An 18,499-nucleotide genomic window follows, 5' to 3' on the forward strand; every position below is an offset into this window, starting at 1 on the left:
TTTTGATAGAAAGTAATGCAGAGCACAATTACAGATACATATTTTTAGGATCTTAGAAAAGGAAGAGAGAATAGAAATGGGGTGAGTTGGATTTTTTTTTGGATCTACCTCTTTTATGAAAATGGAAAAAAAGTTGTTTCCATAAAGCTTAATTTATAGAAAGGTTTATTAGTATTGATGGGGGTAAGCAAGATGTTTTGCTGCTATCTTTATGTATTCAGCAGGAAGTCTGTCTAGAGTTAGAGAAGTAGAATTGATCTTGTTAAGTAGTTTTGCAATAGTTGCATTTAGGACTGGGTTTAAATTTAAAGTGGAGAGGGTTAGTTAACTCAGGGAGAGACGAAAGTTGAGTAAGATTCTGGTGACATCAAATAGATCTGTAACTGTATTTATGAAGTGCGAGTTAAATTTACATGTTATGACTTGATAAGAAAGATTAGGAATTGGGGAAAGTTGAGAAGTTCTTCCTGGCTTTAAGAGGTTACTGATGGCAGCTCAAAAGGATTTGGGACTGAAAGTGTCCAAGTTCAGAATACAGATGTAATAATTTTATTTGTTAGGATGTGTTTTAATGAGTTACAAAGGTGTTTATAAGTGTGGTATGAGGTAGCATTCTTATAAGTGCACTCATTTGTCCAATTTTTGTTCCCCTGGAGCATTAACTGTCAAGTGTCAGACAGCCATGAAACGGGATTAGATTTAACCCTTTTCTTTCTGAGTGGAGCTAAGTCATTAAGAACATTAAGAAATATGGTATTGAAAGTGTCAATTGCTTGGCCAAGTGGAAGAAATGTAAGGGATCTTCAGTTACACTGAGATAGGACATCATTGAATGAAGCTGGGTTGACTTTTTTGCATTTCTAACATAGCTGTATTGTACAGTTTTGTGAATATTAATCTGGTGTGTGACAAATGCAGGGTGATGATCACTTAGAGTGTCTTGAATGGCACCTGTGTCTGTTTTTGTGCTATTATTGTTGGTTAGAATGCAGGCTAGGATAGTGTGCTTTTGTTAACTTATTGAATCTAGTGGGTGAGGAGATTAGCTGTGTAAAACCATATAGGTTTATTGTTGTACTGGAGTCCCAGTCAAGGTTAAAGTTTTCTAATATTAATGCTTAACATCCAGGAAAGACAGAGAATGTCTTATATGATAGTATAACTCTTTTTGCTTGGAAGGATATAAACAGTGACAAGGCAGAGTAAGTTTTTGCCATTAACATTTAGGAAACAAAATAGAATTTCAGCAGTAGAAAAGTAGTTCATTTGTGTGGATAAGGAGTTAGGCATAAATGGAGCATTCAAAGAAACTCTATTTTTGTGAGATATCAAGGCTGACCCACCATAACATCTTGCAACTCAGACACTTTTCATGCAGAAGTCAGAGCAATCAGTAACATTGGCTTCATGTTAGGAACCTGAAATCAGACTGATGAGCTGGTTCAAATGGAGCAAGTGTTAGTTTTGCCAAAACAAAATTAAGATCCCAAGGGGAAGCCAAATGGCTTCTAGGTGGACAGTTCTGCAGAACCCCTTTCAAAAACATGTTGACATGAGACAACACTGGAAATGGGGGACCCATGTGCAGATATGCTGAAATGGCTGAAACATGAACCTTGACAGGAATAAGAAAGTCCACAGGATCATTACTCGCACAGATATTGTAGAACCAGAAAAATGCTAGCCTTAAAAGGGCTTTGTTTCTTAATGTGGCACCAACTAGAAAATATTTTCCTTTTACTAATATATTAATTACTAGTAGCAAGTTTCCTTGCTTCTATTAATAATACTTGCTGGATATCCTCAGAAAATAGATTGTTCTTCTTTCCTAGTTTGAGCTTTCAATGGTTTGGGCACATGGAAGTGCTATTTATCTCTGGAAGCTGGATGGCTGTTATATCCTAGGCAAGCAGGATATAACCCATATAGCTTAGGCTAGCTGTAGTGATCTAATGATGAACATCTAAGAGCAACAAACTGGGAATTTCTGAGGTCTATTGATAAATGTGGTGCACTTCTAGCCATATGGAATCCCCGCTAATACAAAGAGAAAATACACAATGGTCTTCTCTGGTTTACTGGATAAAATAAATATATTCATATCTACAATTAAATGAATCCATAATCTTGGTCCCATGATAACTCTTGGAGTTAATTTAATGAAAGCAGTATAACTAATTATTCATGTTACTTCATAAACTGTATACCCAACAACACATACATGTTGGCACTTTTAACTATGTTTTTAACTTAATGAAGCATGTTCAGAAAAGTTTATTTTACTGACAAAAATATCATTTTATTTTATGGATCAATTTGATGATTTTTTTTCCTTTGTATTTATTTACAAAGTAGTCAAAGAGTTTTCTTCCTTGTAATTTTTAGCTACGTGCACTAGTACAATGGTAGAGTATGGCAAGCAGGCACTTGATAACGTTCTTTCCTGTCACTACTACAAAACATCCAACATGCACAAGCTAATGAGCAATCAAGTATATTTTATACTGCAGTTATTGCCTTCTATCACTGTTTGGAAGAAAGGCAGAAATGGTGATTCTCGTCTGTCAACAGAACTGGTAGAATATAGCTGGATTCAGCCAGTTTCAAGCTTTATGTCTGTCTCACCTTAGCTCACCCTCTATATGCAATTCAGACAGGAAGTCATCAAACCCCAAAGCAAATATTTGTGTTATCCATAACAATTAGTGTAGTTTGGTAAGACATAATAAAATAATCCACATTAGCCAAGGCTCAAAATGTAGCTTGTCTCAAAATAAATATCCTTGATCTATTCATATATTACTGACAAAACAATCACAGTTACTTATACAGGTTAATAATCTAGCAATTCTGAATGTTCATTTGCTTTATAGGTATCACACAGTAATAATGAAAGAGTGTTTTGCAAAACAAAAAAATGAAGAAAACAGAAAAGTCAGGAAAAAGACACACACACACACACACACACACACACACACACACACGCACGCACGCACGCACACACACACACACACACACACACACACGCACACACACACACACAGTTCCATGTACTGTGAATTGTTTGCTACTTAAAGATTATATGTGCTAGAATGGGAGTTACTTATTAAACAAAATGTCATATGCATCTGAAAATTGAGCCTGTCTCTGTGGTTAATGGATGGAAACCTGAATATGACTCAAATTATTGGGGTTTGATTAATGACCCTTGCAGTGGAGAAGCATTACAAGGGGAAGAGGTGAAAGGACATTGTCTACTCTTCTCTCCTGTGGGTAAGTACAGGATGTGAATGCTGGGTGTGCAAATGAGGTGGTGCAATTTCTCTGGTGGAGACTGAGGAAGCCACCATCAATGCTTGATGGTGGTAGTCAGGGCTACTGAAGGCAATATCCCTTGCAGAATGACCATTGTGGGAACTCTGTTGCATGCAACCTTCACTGAAACTTGCCAATCGTGCACAGGAGAGTAGGGCTCAGAGGTAAAACTCAAAGCATCCCTGATGGCTGTCTACATGATGACCCCTCCTGTTTGATCTTTGACTCGTGATAGAGAATCAGTAGCCCAGTTGGTTGGTAAGGGTCTGAAGATTGGCAGGCAGAGGGGACAAGGACTGCACCCCCCCCCCAAAAAAAAAACAACTTAAAAATGAGAAATGCACATGAGGTGTTGTGAAAAAGGCTACAGTGAAATGTGGGTAGAACCAAAGAATACATGAGGTATATACCTGACCTGGTAAACCTGCATATATTGCCAAAGCATTTCCAATTTACAATATTTTGTGTGTAAATGTCTAAGCAATTTTTACTACTGGAAAAGTTCAGTTGGAAGATGCATTTCAGAAGAAAATGGAAAAATATTTCCTAACGTACAAAACATATCTGATTGGGAAAAGACAGTTATTAAATCGATGAGTTGCTCCAATAAAACATCTGTATAGTAAAATCTGATTCAAAAATAAAGTAAACTACAAAATAATTTTATACTATTTACAGCAGCTGCTGACTTAAAATTTACCATCAATATTTTGCCACTAATTTGAAAATTATCACTTTGTTGAGTGTTAGTTCTAAAAGCACACATATCTGGCATGCAAGATGATTAAATACAGAAAATATAAAATCTCTTTCTAAGATCTGTGAAAATACTGCTATGTTCTGAGCAATGAAAAATAATTACAACTGTTGGGTGCCATAAGGAAAATATTGTTTTATGTTTAGGGTAAGAATACTGAAAATAATGAAAATGAGAGGACTACAATGCTACAGTCTTGTTAATAACTTGGGTGTTTTCAATTTGTATTTGCAAAAACATCAACATATTTTGACCTTGTATCAAAAACTGCAAAAAGTATTTTTTCTGCATAATTTATTTGTAGCAAATGTAAAATATTCTTTCCAGGTTAAAATGGCCCAAAACTGCAAAAGGTGATGCACCAAATTCATAATATGATACGGAAAACTGATAAAAACCTAATCTAGAACCCAAAACAGAAAAAAATAAAATGGCAAAATGTATATTTGTTACATTGAACAAATACCTTTAACTTTTTAGTCAACCAAAAGTAGTCTCCTAAATATTCAGTTAGTTTTTTTATGACCATTCATTAGAAAGCAGCATTGTATAATATGTTATTCCATACCCAAGGGTAATTTTACAAACTGATTGCGAATCTGACCCTCACTGCAGAACTGAGCCATGTCTCTTCCACATTTCATGAAGTGTCACCATTCTGATAGCAAACACATTAAACTTTGGGCAGATTAAACTTTCTTAAAGAAACAAGCTTAATGATGGAAAGGCTATAAAGCCCACCAAAATGCACTGTAGCATTTTAATTAATCTGTGTTTCAACTGTAAAGAATAAAGATAGAGATAAATGAAACAGGATACTCATTCAAGTCTGTAATTAGAAAGTTAAATGGAAAGTTGGGTGAAAAATCAAAGGTGGACTATCTGTTGGTGTTAAAGTGAAAAAGGCCTGTGAACATTTGCCAGTCTTTGGACCCTTTTCAGCCACAACCCAGGTTGTAAGTCAAAATAAAAACAAAAAGTATAGTTAAACTGAGATTGGTAACATTAAAATGGCATGCAATTAAGCAGTGAAAGATATTCTGGTGACACAGGTCCATGTTGTGAATGTTCTGCTGACACTACAATTTACCTGAATGAACATGATTTTGAGACTGTATGAACATTATATGAAGTATAACAGACCTTAGGATTACATGAATTACAAGACAAACAAGTTTGAAGACCATGTGTGCCTTGCCAAATACCATCTTCAAGTTGTACCCCTCACCTCCTGGAGCATAAACCACATCAAGCCAAGGATAAACTTCAGAGTACCCATTCATTTGGCAAAGTCAGTCTTGCAGGAGGATGTTACTCTGCTTAACATGCAGGGCAATTTGTTCCAGAAATTGACAACTATTGGGTAATGAATCTATCCTTTCAACATTATTAATTTATTTACATGTAGTTGGAAATAGCTGAAGGTTCCTATTCTTTTTTTGGGTTTTTGAGAAACCATTTGTCCTGTGAAGGTATAACAGATCCATTAGCATGTGGTCTCCGATGGCGCAGAATGCCACTCATAGATCTCCATGCAAGAGACTGTAAGAATAGGAACAGGGCTTCAAGTCTGTCTCGGAAGATAAGGGCTTTTAGACTATTATATTTTTTCATCAAGACAAAACAGTGTTGAAGAAACTGTCTGCTTAAAATGACAGGATTAAATTTATGTTAGCCATTGAGGAATACAATAAGATAACTTTCTTGCCTTTGTAATGATTTAATACTGAACTATAGACAGTAGAAAGTGGAATTATAGTATGAAAAGGAAATGAGTTTAGCAAGAAGATTAGCTATAATTTGATATATATATATATATATATATATATATATATATATATATATATATATATACACACACACACACACACACACACATATATATATATATATATATATATATATATATATATATATATATATATAGTTCCACTTGAAACCATTAAATGTTCAGAACATCAAAGTTCTAATCATCGAGACCAGAACATCGATATTCAGAATATCGATGGTTCAAAGTGAGCCACAGAAAAAGAAATAAACATTCAAAAACTATTTTATGCAGGGGGGCCTCCTACTTTAATATTCCAACTCCATGATCGCACTACAGTGGGGTAAGGGAAATTTCCTGTTTACTCCTATATGCGGTAGCGCTAAACAGGAGATTTCCCGTACCCTACCTGCAATGCCAACACACAGATGGCACACACACACACACACACACACACACACACACACACACACACACACACACACACACAACATACAGGGCACCTTGCTGCCCTGCATATACACCCAAAAATTACCATTTTTACTTACCTGGCACTTCCTCTTTGAACTATATATATATATATATATATATATATATATATATATATATATATATATATATATATTCAGGGAAATAAGAGAAAAGTCGTATGCTAGTTAGGACCTTTAATTACACAATTTGTTGTGGTTTTAGCTTTAGTAGAATACTATATATTTAGGAAATTCATTAGTCAGAGAGCCTATAGTAGCAATTATTGTTATAAATTATAATATATTACCTACAGCGATGTGGTTTCTAACAGTAGTACTAAGGTATTTGTCATCCTGTCTCTCTGAAGCGGCTTCATTTGTATTAACTTAGTATTGAAATGTACTTCAGTTTGCAGACTTGAAATTAAGTAGTAAAAAAATGAGGAAATATTTTCTTTATGGTACATATAAGACAACAAGGGACTGGCTGTTACTGAAGAAGACAGTGAAAGATACAGCACCCTTAAGACATCAACAACACACATGGGCACAAGCTGGGGTGTAGAGCACAGAAACCACACAGAGAAGGAAAGACACAACAAACAGCAGTTCTTATTATAGGAAGGGAAGTTTAGGAGACTGGACCAGTGCCAGTGTTTCAAAAATCAAGGAGCTGACACTGGGAAATGGAAAGAGGTAGCTTCGGTAACAGTAATATAAATATGGCAGCAGGCTCTTGGTGAGCAGCACCTGGAAGTGACTACGGGTGTAAACCACAGCTTACATCCTACTGCTCTACTCTGCATTATTCTATTGTATAATTCTCCTGGACTAAGACTGAAATTGATCATTCATGGTCAGTGCTCTACCTTGGTGAAAAATTCAAATGAACAAATGAATGAATAAATAAACAAACATAATAACTATTTTTCCCTATAAAAACAAGAACAATTTTCACACACTCCACTATATATATGAAGTATCATTATCATGATAATAATATGCAGTTTTGTATGCTTCCCTGTAAAAAGACATCTGCAATTATCTGTTCTTTTTATATGTTTTCAGATATTGCAGATGCAACATATACAGGTTCCATATTTCTTTAACTTCTTTATCTCGATTAAATATTCAGCACTCTTATAACATAACAAGCATTTTAAATCTGGGCATCATTTGAAAGAAAAATGCAGTCTATCATCTATTATATCTCTAATCCCTAAAGCTGCAGGCAAAACAAGCCAATTCCTTCGTCTTACATCACATATACCAAGACCAACCTAAGCTACTGGACACCTACATAGGTTCATAGGTTGTTAGTAGGCTAACGACCACTAGAGATATTACAAGCCTAGACACTCACCTCAAACCTATTAGGATCCCGAGTATCATGTATCATGGGTATCTATATGGGGGGGGGGGGATTTAGTGGGGAGGTAACTAAGGGATTTGTAGGGGAGTGTTAGGATAATACTTTTCTTCTTTACTGCCTCTGTCCATAAGGGCATGGAGACTTGACCAGGGATAAATTTATAATTTCCCATCCAATGGTCAAGGTTTTATTTGAGTAAGGTCAGGTATGAACTCTGTTTTGCTGGATGGGGAGAATATTTCATAGCACGGGGATCCTTTGGAACAAATATCTGTCTCTCTATTATGTTCTGTTTATGTCACAAATGAAGTTCAAATCCAAGGATCTAATGTTTCTGGTACTATTTGTTTTGCACATGTTTATCAGATTCATCAGCGCTGGGTCCGAGGAAGCCCTGTAACCCAGGCAAAGATCCTCTCTCAGCAGCTTGTAGGAGAATGAATACAGAGCCTTTAGGCAATCAGTGTAGGACAGGGTATTCATGCTCTGAACTCTGTTGATGAGAAACCTTTGTGGGCATTCCAAATGTTGAAAGCATCCAGTTAGGTACACACCAAAGGAGTTATCTTAATGACAGGTCTGATAAGGGATGAGTACAGTGGTGCTATAAATTCATTGGACCTGGATGCCATACCCTTACATATATTTTTGGTGACACAGAATGATTTTCTTACTATTGCAGCTATATGCTGGTGGAAGGTCATATTGCTGTCTACATTTGTTCCCAGATCCCTTGCTACTTTGTTGACTCTTAGGGATGTTTTATCAATGGAGTAATTAACATGGGTTGACAGTTTTGCAAATGGCTTTATAATGCATTTTTGGCATTGAGTTTTAGGCCATGGCTTTGGCACCAGTCATTTATCTGTGTTAAACCCTCTTGCAAGATGTTGGTGTCTTGGAGAGAATCTATAATAGCTCTCAATTTACAGTCATCTGCAAACTCGGTGAGCCAGATTCTTGAAAATTCTCCTAGACTTCTGAGAAGTGGATGCCAAACAGGAGCAGGCCTGGCACAAAGTCCTAGGGTGCTCCACTGGTGACTGTTCTCTTGCTGGAGGTGGTCTCAAAGATCCTGACTTCTTGGGTCCTGTCTGTGAGACAGATGGCAATCCAGCAAGTTATGTAGGGATATATGCCTAGCTCAGAGAGCTTGCCAACAATGCCTGAGTAGGGTACTCTAATGAATGCCTTGGCCAGGTCAAGATATACAGTATGCTACAATCTATACTCATCCATTGCCTTGGTGACCCTCTCAAATAAGTCTCCCGGGTTAAGTAGGCATAGGCTTCCCTTAAAGCCAAATTGGTATGGGTCCAGTGTCGGTAGGTTGCCAATGTCCGTATTTCTCATTTCCATTCTAATTCATTCCAAGGTTTTGCATGTTAGGCTTGTTAGACTGATGGGTCTGTAGTTCCCTGGGTCAGTTGATAATCTGTTCTTGTGGAGGGGAGCTGACTATTGTGGTTCTTCATTCATTTGGAACAAAACCTATTTCAAAGCTGTAGTTGAAGAGTGCCTCAACCAGTCCTGACAGGACAGAGGGAAATAGGGGGTGAAGTTTGAAATGAAATTTATAAGCCAGGAGTTTAGCAATGTCACCTTGATCAGTGAAGGTGATATCATTCATCACCAGTTCAGTACACTGCTGTGTGTTACCTTTAAGGTTCTGGACACAGCTGAAGAAGGCCTTGTGATTGTCCTTAGCCTGTGAAGCTATCTTAACCTCGTAGTTGGCCATGTCTGATTTAATTAGACCTCTTAGTTTCTTGTTAAGCTTTATAAGAGAGCACACGACCTTAAGGGAGTTGCTCTTTCTGATTTTGGCATTTTTTTTTTCTTTTATTACACACCCTGTTTAGGTGAGGATTCCACCAGCAGGGTTTGTTTTTGGTTTACATCTGGTAGAAATGGCAGCCTCTTTGCAGTCATTCATGTTTGTATAGGGACTCTGTGAATAATTCTGCACATATAGTTGTGGTCTTGGGGTTAGGGGAAGCCTTAAATTTTGACAAACTGCCACTTAATAGGATGGAGTTTGCCTTAGAATAGTTCCTAATTTTTACTGGTTTAGCTAGATTTTCTTGGTTGATTTTTGCATCAAGGAGACAGCCTTCTGATCAGACCTCACTAGAGAGGATATGATGTGTGTGTGTGTGTGTGTGTGTGTGTGTGTGTGTGTGTGTGTGTGTGTGTGTGTGTGTGTGTGTGTGTGTGTGTGTGTGTGTGTGTGTATATACAAGCAATACTCTTCCATATTGGCGAGTACCAGATCCAGTATGTTAGATCCTCTGGCTGACGTGTGCACTGTCTGTTCAAGATGTTTGTATTAATAAAGTCCAGTGAGAGTTGTGCTTGTGAGTTTGAGACAGAGAACATTTCACAGTCTACAGAGGAGTAATTAAAGTCACCCATGAATATGGTGTTTGTTTAAATGGTGAGTAGGTTTACGTATGAGTCGTGAGACTCTAGAGGCATAGATGATAACAATAGCTAGCCATGATTATGTGAGTGACCTTATCTATGGTGACTTGCATGTAGATGAGTTCCATGGTATCAACCTGTTTAAAAAACCTGGAGGCATGTTTGTTGCTAATGTACATCGAGACACTTCCACCTTTGGCCCCAATCTGTGCTGTTGTTGGTCTAAATGTGTGGAAGGCACTGTAGCCTTGCACTACTGGAGTACTTTCTATGGCTTTAAACTGAGTTTTGGTCACAGTACAGATGTCTACATTCTAAGAGTAAGGAGGACCTGAAGGATGTGAAGTTTTTTGTTTAGGCCCCTAGCACTGAGCAGTAATACCTTAAGTTGACTAGAGGCGTTTACGCTATGTTGGTAGCTTTGTGTTTTTGTCATTGCCCAAAAAAAGGCACTAAGGGGGTGGAAAACGTTTTAGTCAAAATCTGAAAGCAGAGGGGGGACAGGTTCATTCCATCCTTGGCAAAGTAACGTGGCCTGTTGACCATCTCCTCCCATTCTTACAGATACTGGCTCTCCCTGGAGTGATACCAGAAACTAAGCCAATTATTAAAATCGATCATTTTATGTTCATACTGTGGCATCATCCTTGGTGAAGGCAGAATGCTGCTCAGTGTAAGGCTTGTACCATCATGAAACATATTCTGAGAAATCTATTATGGTTAAATGGTGGGACAAAGATGGTTGTGGTGATTGGGACAATGTCATGATTTAGGAAGCTGAAAAGTGGAGTACCACAGAGGACTGGTACTCCTCTGCATGTTTTTCCCTGATATAATGGAGGGAACAGAGGAAAGGATAAGGACAGCAGTGGACAATGAGGGTAAGAGTCTATTGAAAGATTTGGAAAAGCTGAACCAGTGGACATTAAGGTGGTCCAATGCAAACTAATGCAAAGGGCTGTAGACAGATCACACTAATCAGGGTGCGAATAATTAGATGGGGCAGCAGAAGTGATGGCATGAGAGTAGGAAAAGGAGCTGGGATGTTGATCATACCTGGACTGGAGCAATAAGGGAACAGAGTGATAGGCTAATGACAGCAACAAACTGAATGCTATGCTGTAGCCTCAGGGAGATATGTTCTAGAAACAAAAAGATAATGCTTCTATTTTACACTCCCTGGTCAGTCCATGCTGTGTGCAATTCTGAATGGTATATGTAGAAAAGTACACCAGGCTGCTGAAAGGAATCCACAGGAAACTACCAGAAAGATCTATGAGATGGAGGGCAATGGATATGACAACAAGATGTACGATCAGCACCTCTTCTCTCTAGAAGCCAGAAGACAAAGGGGAATATGATGTTGTGGCACAAGATCATGTCATGAATATATAAAAGGTTATTCTAAACAGGAAGGAGCAGAAAAGGGAGGTAAGGGCACAAACAGTAGCTTGCAGTGACTAGCTACTACATGGATTTTTGAAAGTAAATTCTTCAAACATAGGATCATTGAACACTGGACTTGAATATTGGACTGGGTTGTGGAAAGGAAATCCACAGAGGCATTCCAGATGGAATGGAACAGATGGAAAAGTGTAAAGGGTACTCTTAAGATGGAGGGTAGAAATGCATTTAAAAAGGCAGACACCATATGGTTATTGCCCTCTTTTGCAGTTAAATAAATGCAGTATAATATAATGCCAATATGAATATATAAACAAGTAGAGCAACAAGGTAACATACCACTCAACTGTTCAGATTTTTGCAGAATGTCCAGAATTTAGAATCATATTTTGGTCTGCTCCTCATAAAATAAAAGGTTATGTCTTACTATAACTTGGTTTCTGTATTGTCTTTCTTTATTCCTTCTCATGATAGGATCTCAGATCCGACCTTCGGATCCAGCTCGGCCACATTCCACAGACTTGGATATGACTCTCAAGCTCCTCCCTCTTACCCATAATGCTTTATATCTACCCAAATACCTCAAATTGAGTTTGCTGATTTCATACATCCATTACTATACAGCAAGGACAGCAGAAGAGACTCAGACATGGGAGATAGGAGTCCCTTCTTAATCCAAGTTCCTCTAGAACAAAAGAGGCAGGGGAATGGATGGGTGGGTGGGAAAGTGAGGAGGAATGAAGGAAGACAACACAGATGCTGAGTTATGGTAAAGCATAACCTTTTAATCTGATGTTGTCTTCTTCATTCCTCCTCATGATAGGGTCAGAGTCCCCAGATACATAGATCCCGGTTGCCTCATGAAAGGATAAACTGGAGCACCATCGAACCAAAGGAGTCCCTGCTCCTGGATATGATATCCAACCTGTAGTGTGATACAAAGGTGTGGCTGTTAGACAATGTCACTGCCATGCAAATATTATCAGTGGAGATTCTAGAATAGAAAGTCAAAGAAGTAGCCATAGCTCTGGTGGAATGTGGCCTGGGAGGTCTATGTAATTCCAGTCCCTTGGATAAGTAAATGTATGAAATGCAGCCAGATATTTATTTTGCCAAGGTAATTTTAGACACCGCTTGTCTAAGTCTATTAGATAAAAAGCTACAAAGAGCCAATCAGACTTTCTGTGTTGTTTGGTCCTGTGCAGGTAAAATGGAGTTGCCTATGAATGTCTAAAAGATGAAGAACATACTCCCCTTTATTAGAGAAATTTGGAAAGAACACCGGTAACTGGATGGATTGATTGATATTGTTCGCGGTGGCTACTTTGGGCATAAAGGAAGGATTGGTGTGCAAGGATGCTCTGTCTTTATGAAAAAGTATGTAAGGAGGCTTGTAGTCACATAAACAAATACAGACTGAAACCAGGCTGAAATAAAGTGAAAAATATGCCAAGAATAGAATAAAATCTCTTTACTGGTGCTTCCATTAAAAAAGGCTTATAGTCTAGAAATCCTTTTAGTGGAAGTTATAGCCACTTCTTCTATGACAAAAACTTTATGTTGCAACTTGCTGCTGGTTCGAAGGGTCCTAGGGTCATAGTCTGCAACACAAAAGTGAGGTCCCAAGGGAGGGAGGGATGGGTCCTGGATTGGAGGTCTTAATAAGAAAACATCTTTCATAAAGGATTTGCATAGCCTAAAAGTAAACAGAGAACAGAACTGACTTGTAGAGTGAAAATTGGAATAGTAGCTAACTGAAGCTTGACAGTTGAGAAGCTAGCACCTTCCTCAAATAGGGTACTAAAAAATAACAAAATGTCTGAAAATGGTGCTGAAAAGGGATCAATGTTTCTGCTCTTGGCCAAATAACAAATCTCTTCCATTTACTGGTATGGATGTTTTTGGTGGAAGCCTTTTGAGAGGCTAGAAGAATTTTTCGGACCAGGGACTTAAGCCTGGACTGTCTCACTAGGGTTGGAAGTGAAGAAACCAAGCAGTCAATTTGAGGACCTGAAGTCTGGGATGCTCCATCCCTGATGGATGAGAAAGGAGGTCCTGGCTTGGCTCCAGTATCCAAGGAGGGTATTTCAGAAGAGACCATAAGAAGGGGAACCACAACTGACAAGGCCAGAAGGGGGTAATGAGGATGACCGAGCTCTTTGACCTTCTTGCCTTCTGAAGAAGAAATGAAGGAGGGAGGACTTACAGAACAAGCTAAGAAAACTTTACCAAAAAATCCCAAAGGAAATTATTCCCGCTGCTTGAAAGCATGAGACCCACGTCCAGACACTGAAGCAGCAAACAAGATCTGAGGTATTTTGGTGGATGTAGGGCATTATAGGTAAGAGGGAGGAGCTTGTGAGTCGGATCCAAGTCTGTGGAATATGGCCAAGCCAGATCCGAAGGTTAGATCCCAGACCCTATCATGAGGAGGAATGAAGAAGACAACATCAGATCTTGTGGTTTTCTGGGAAAATATTGAGGATTGAAGTCTCTAAGTAATGACAGTCATTTCAGTTTCAGACTTCATATTCTTCACAAAATGCAAGTTAACACGAAAGGTTTTATTCTAGCAACTTTCAAAGTTTATAAGTGCAATATTTAAAAATGTTGCCTATTTTTTGCCCATTTGTTCCTCCATTATTTTTGGCTTGTCCAGACTTCTTGTAGTAAGAGGTTGACAGGTAAGACAAGGAATGCTTATGGGAATGAGAAATCAGTGGTTGTCCTTCAGATAAAATGACAAGACAATGGTGAAGAAAGACTGTCATTCTGTAAGCGGTCACAAATCCTTGTTTCACAGAATGTAGGAGACTAAAATCATACTACCAAACAGTACTTAGCCTAAAATTCAAATAAAACAATTTTTTGATAAAAAACAAGTTTCACTGCTAAGTGCATTGAAAACAATATGTTACCAGTTGCAGACTCATAGTGATATTACTGCTTCGGTAGAACAAAAATGGACAGTATGAAAAAAAAACATAGATTGTAATTCTTAGTATTCAACTGTATGTTTTTTTACTCCTAGATTTTATAGACAGACTCATGAGAATTGCTTGCATTCAGCTTAATTATTTTATCTCATATCTTGGCCTCATACTTTTTATTAAATTAAAGTTTTGTTAGGAATTTTATATAAAGTCTACTTCTGTCAAAATCATTTCAGCTTTTATATTTTGGATTTAGGACTTTTTAGCAGAGCAGTCCAGTTTAGGACCAGATCATGCCGCCCAGTGTAACATTGGTTCATTGCAATTTTATGGTAATACTGCTTAAGAATATATATCTGGAAATGTGCAGATTACAGAAGAGACATGCTATGGATTCACAGTGATTAGGCCATGATGCAGAAATGTGATGACTCTTTAAATGAATATCCCAGTGGTAGGATTGAAGAGAAGTGGCAACACCTTTGTGGATATTTTGTACTATACCTTCTTATAAGTTTTCATATAATTAGTATTTCTCATTATACATCACATCATACTCACCCTTTTCCATTTGTCTCCCTATCCCATGATTTACTCACACTACTATAAACATCAACCTCTATATTTTCTCTTTTAGGGAAAAAAACTCTTGTATCTTCCTGTTATGCCAGATTTTGCAAGTCTGCCCCATGTCTCTCCTATACTCTCCCTCCCACATTTCCATTATCATTCCCACAATCACCTTACTTCCCTGCTCACCTACCACATAAGGACAAAGTCTGCTCCCTGTCCTTCACAGCTCTGGCAAACTCCAGTAAGAATGATTTTCCATTTTTGCTAATTGTACTGTGAAATATCCCACATATGCCAGAGGCACATGCTGAATATGAATTGGTCATACTGCTGAAAGCCCCTGCACACCTAGCATGCCATATTCTACATTTAGTCATCTCTCTTTCCATAGCCTTCCTTATCCAGCTTTTTAACAATTTCACAAACTCTCTTCCAGTGCTCCTTTACCCATAGCCCTATATATTGTCCACATCTTCCATCTCCTCTGCTTTATCATTACTCCCCTACTTCTTGACTTCCCTTCGTTAGTTAGCCTTATCCTTCATTTTCATTAACCCTCACTATTCATTTCCCTATCTATCAGAACCATTCCACCTGTCACATCTTATACAGATTTCATATGTCCTACGTGTCTTAAGTTCCAAATAATAGATGCCCTTAAACAGATGTTTCACTCTCCCAATCTCTCACCTTATTCATCTCCTGAGTCATTTATGCCATGTTTCTTTTCTACCCCATCTAAATCACCATTCCAGCTACCTTCTGTTCAAAATTTCTACTGCCAATTTTTCCATCTTATCATCATATCCTTATCTGCCTGTTCTACATATGATGCCTTTTCTCCTTTTTTAATTTTCATCTCTCATCTTTAACAGTTTATTTCACCTTGACCTAACTCCCTCAGTGACTGCATAGTATTCAGTGTCAGAACATACCTTCTAAAAATTCAACAGACCTCAGCCTTATTTCTCCCAATACACCATGAAATATTCTTCACTAAGCCTCAAGACGTTTCCTTTCCATACAAATCTATTACAAAACTACTGCCATTCCCTCATCAATTTGTCTCTTTGTGACTCTGGTATAAGTCAAACCAAGCCCAACACTACTCTTTCCATAATCCTTTCTACCATCGCTATCCTCACAGATAGCAGACTAGCCAACTTATGCCACATAAACAGAAATGTTCCCATCCTCTCCAATCACTCTGTTTCACTGATGTTTGCACCAGGAGCCAACATTCCCTACCATTTGCCTGCTCCACCACAACCACTAGTGATTTACTGGGATGATAATCCAGGCCTGACTCCTCTCCAGATGCTACAGGAACTTCAAGCACCAATAACAATTGCCACCATACTTCTGTCTACAGCAACATACCAACATCCATAAAATAAATGAATGGCTACTGCATCTCCTGTCCAACCTCAACTCTCTTCTCACCCTCTTCAGTAATACCTCATTGTTATTAGATGCAACAACTACTATAATGTGCAACCTACATTATGCCTTTTTCCTCCTGTTTCCTGCTACATTGAGTATCAAACCACAATGCAGTATTCTCAATCCCCTACAAAACCCTCACAAAAAAATATTTTTCCAGCACCATGAACAGAAAATCCTATTCTACTAAATCACATTTTTTAAATATCAGACATTACCACCCTGTCTGACTGATGTCCCTCCCTCTCTGTCAGTTCAATAAAATGCAGCATGAGCCTTCAAGGATCTGTAGTGACTGACATTTTGTTATAAAAATGGTTATGAATTTTGTACCATTTCAGGTAGCATCCTCTCTAACATTGCCATCAGTACCAATAAACATTATTACTTTAATTAATAGGATTGGATTATAGCTTGTTGATCTTCCTGTCACCCTTAATTTTGTGCAGACTCAGCCCTGTTGCTATCCAGACTAATCCCAGTAGCTCCCCATCCATCATAACCTCCTTGGATTTTCCTCTCCTAATCATGGGTCATTTCCTAATGGTTTGCAAATGTCTGCATGGTGCCCATCACACTGACTAGTTGTCCCACCCTTTAAATAAATAAGATCATCAACATTTTTTAAAGGAAGACAGGAATTGAGTAATTAGAGTGTTGTATTGAATGAAAGCTGCTAAAAAGAGAACATCTATGTAAAGTGCACAATATTAATAATGAAGTATATAGGTAAGCTTTCTTTTCTTTTCTATTAATATCTGTGAACATAATCTTGACATTTAAAATGTGATTATTTAATAAAGATGTTAAAAAAAAGAAACAAATCTAGAGGCAAAAAAAGCATATCTCATGTCGCAATCACTCAGTATCTTGTTTTGAAAGACCCTCTGAGAATTTGGTAAAACACTTGCCATTTTTGCCTAGCATCTTCTGACCCAGACAGATAAACATGCACTTTCAATGCTTGTTGACTCCCTTTGTCTACAGGGTGTTGTATCAGTTGGGCACATCCTGGCTTTATTTCCTTTTTTAACAATCTTCAACACTGCTCACAAATGCTGCAGTACCTATTACAACATCTGTAATGCCTGCTCAATAAAATTTTGCATAACCTGATTTCTGTATGCTTTTTGCTCATATGGTCTGAGAAAACAATATTATGGGCTCTGGCTGCCATGACTAAAAATATCCAATGGCAGGCCTCTGGGAGAACAAAGTCTTGCATCACTTCTCCCTGTAGCCCCATTTTAGGAGTCCACTATCAGTACAACACCCCCTTTTTCCAGTATACAGACACTCTCAGTGCTATTGGCCCTCACTTAATTCCAGGATGCTTCATCTCTATCTTTCAGGATAGCTGATAAATTTGTAACTACTGTTAGTCAATATGTTATTAAAGAATAGGATTATTCCAGACTCTTGGAGACTGGCTGTTGTTAGCAATTAGCACTGAATTAATGTTTTAAAAGCTGCCTGCTCTCTCTATTACACATCAAATATAATATTTCTGTATCTGTTGACCTGAGTCAACATGGTTTCGCAAAAAAAAGTAATTTACCAACTTGGTACAATTTTACAAACCTGCTTGTAAAGGGCTGGATAACAGTATTATAGTGCTGTAGTGGTACATGTTGAGCTCTCTAAAGCCATTGATAGAATATCACGTACCACCATAATATACTCCATGATTAAATTAAATATCAATGTGTGAATTAAAGAATGTAATGGTTGTCACAGATGTCAATGCATTAAAATTCATAATCATTCTTCTGAGTGGGTCTGAGGTAACATCTAGTGTCCCTCAGGGATCTGATTTGGGTCTCCATTGCTTACCTTTGTGTTTTACTTTTTATTTTTGTCCATTTATCCTCATTAATAGATAGCTAAATACACATATGTTGCCTATATTTGGTCCTTATTAACATCTTCAAATGAGCATTTGTCATTCTTCTCTCCAGTGAATAAGTTATATGACTGATTTTAAAGCTGTGGTTTGCACATACATTTTTGAAAAGTTGGCTCTAATTTATTTTAACTTAT

Source organism: Protopterus annectens, chromosome 6.part0 (genome assembly GCF_019279795.1).
Source record: "Protopterus annectens isolate FY-2018-M chromosome 6.part0, PAN1.0, whole genome shotgun sequence".
Taxonomy (NCBI): domain Eukaryota; kingdom Metazoa; phylum Chordata; order Ceratodontiformes; family Protopteridae; genus Protopterus; species Protopterus annectens.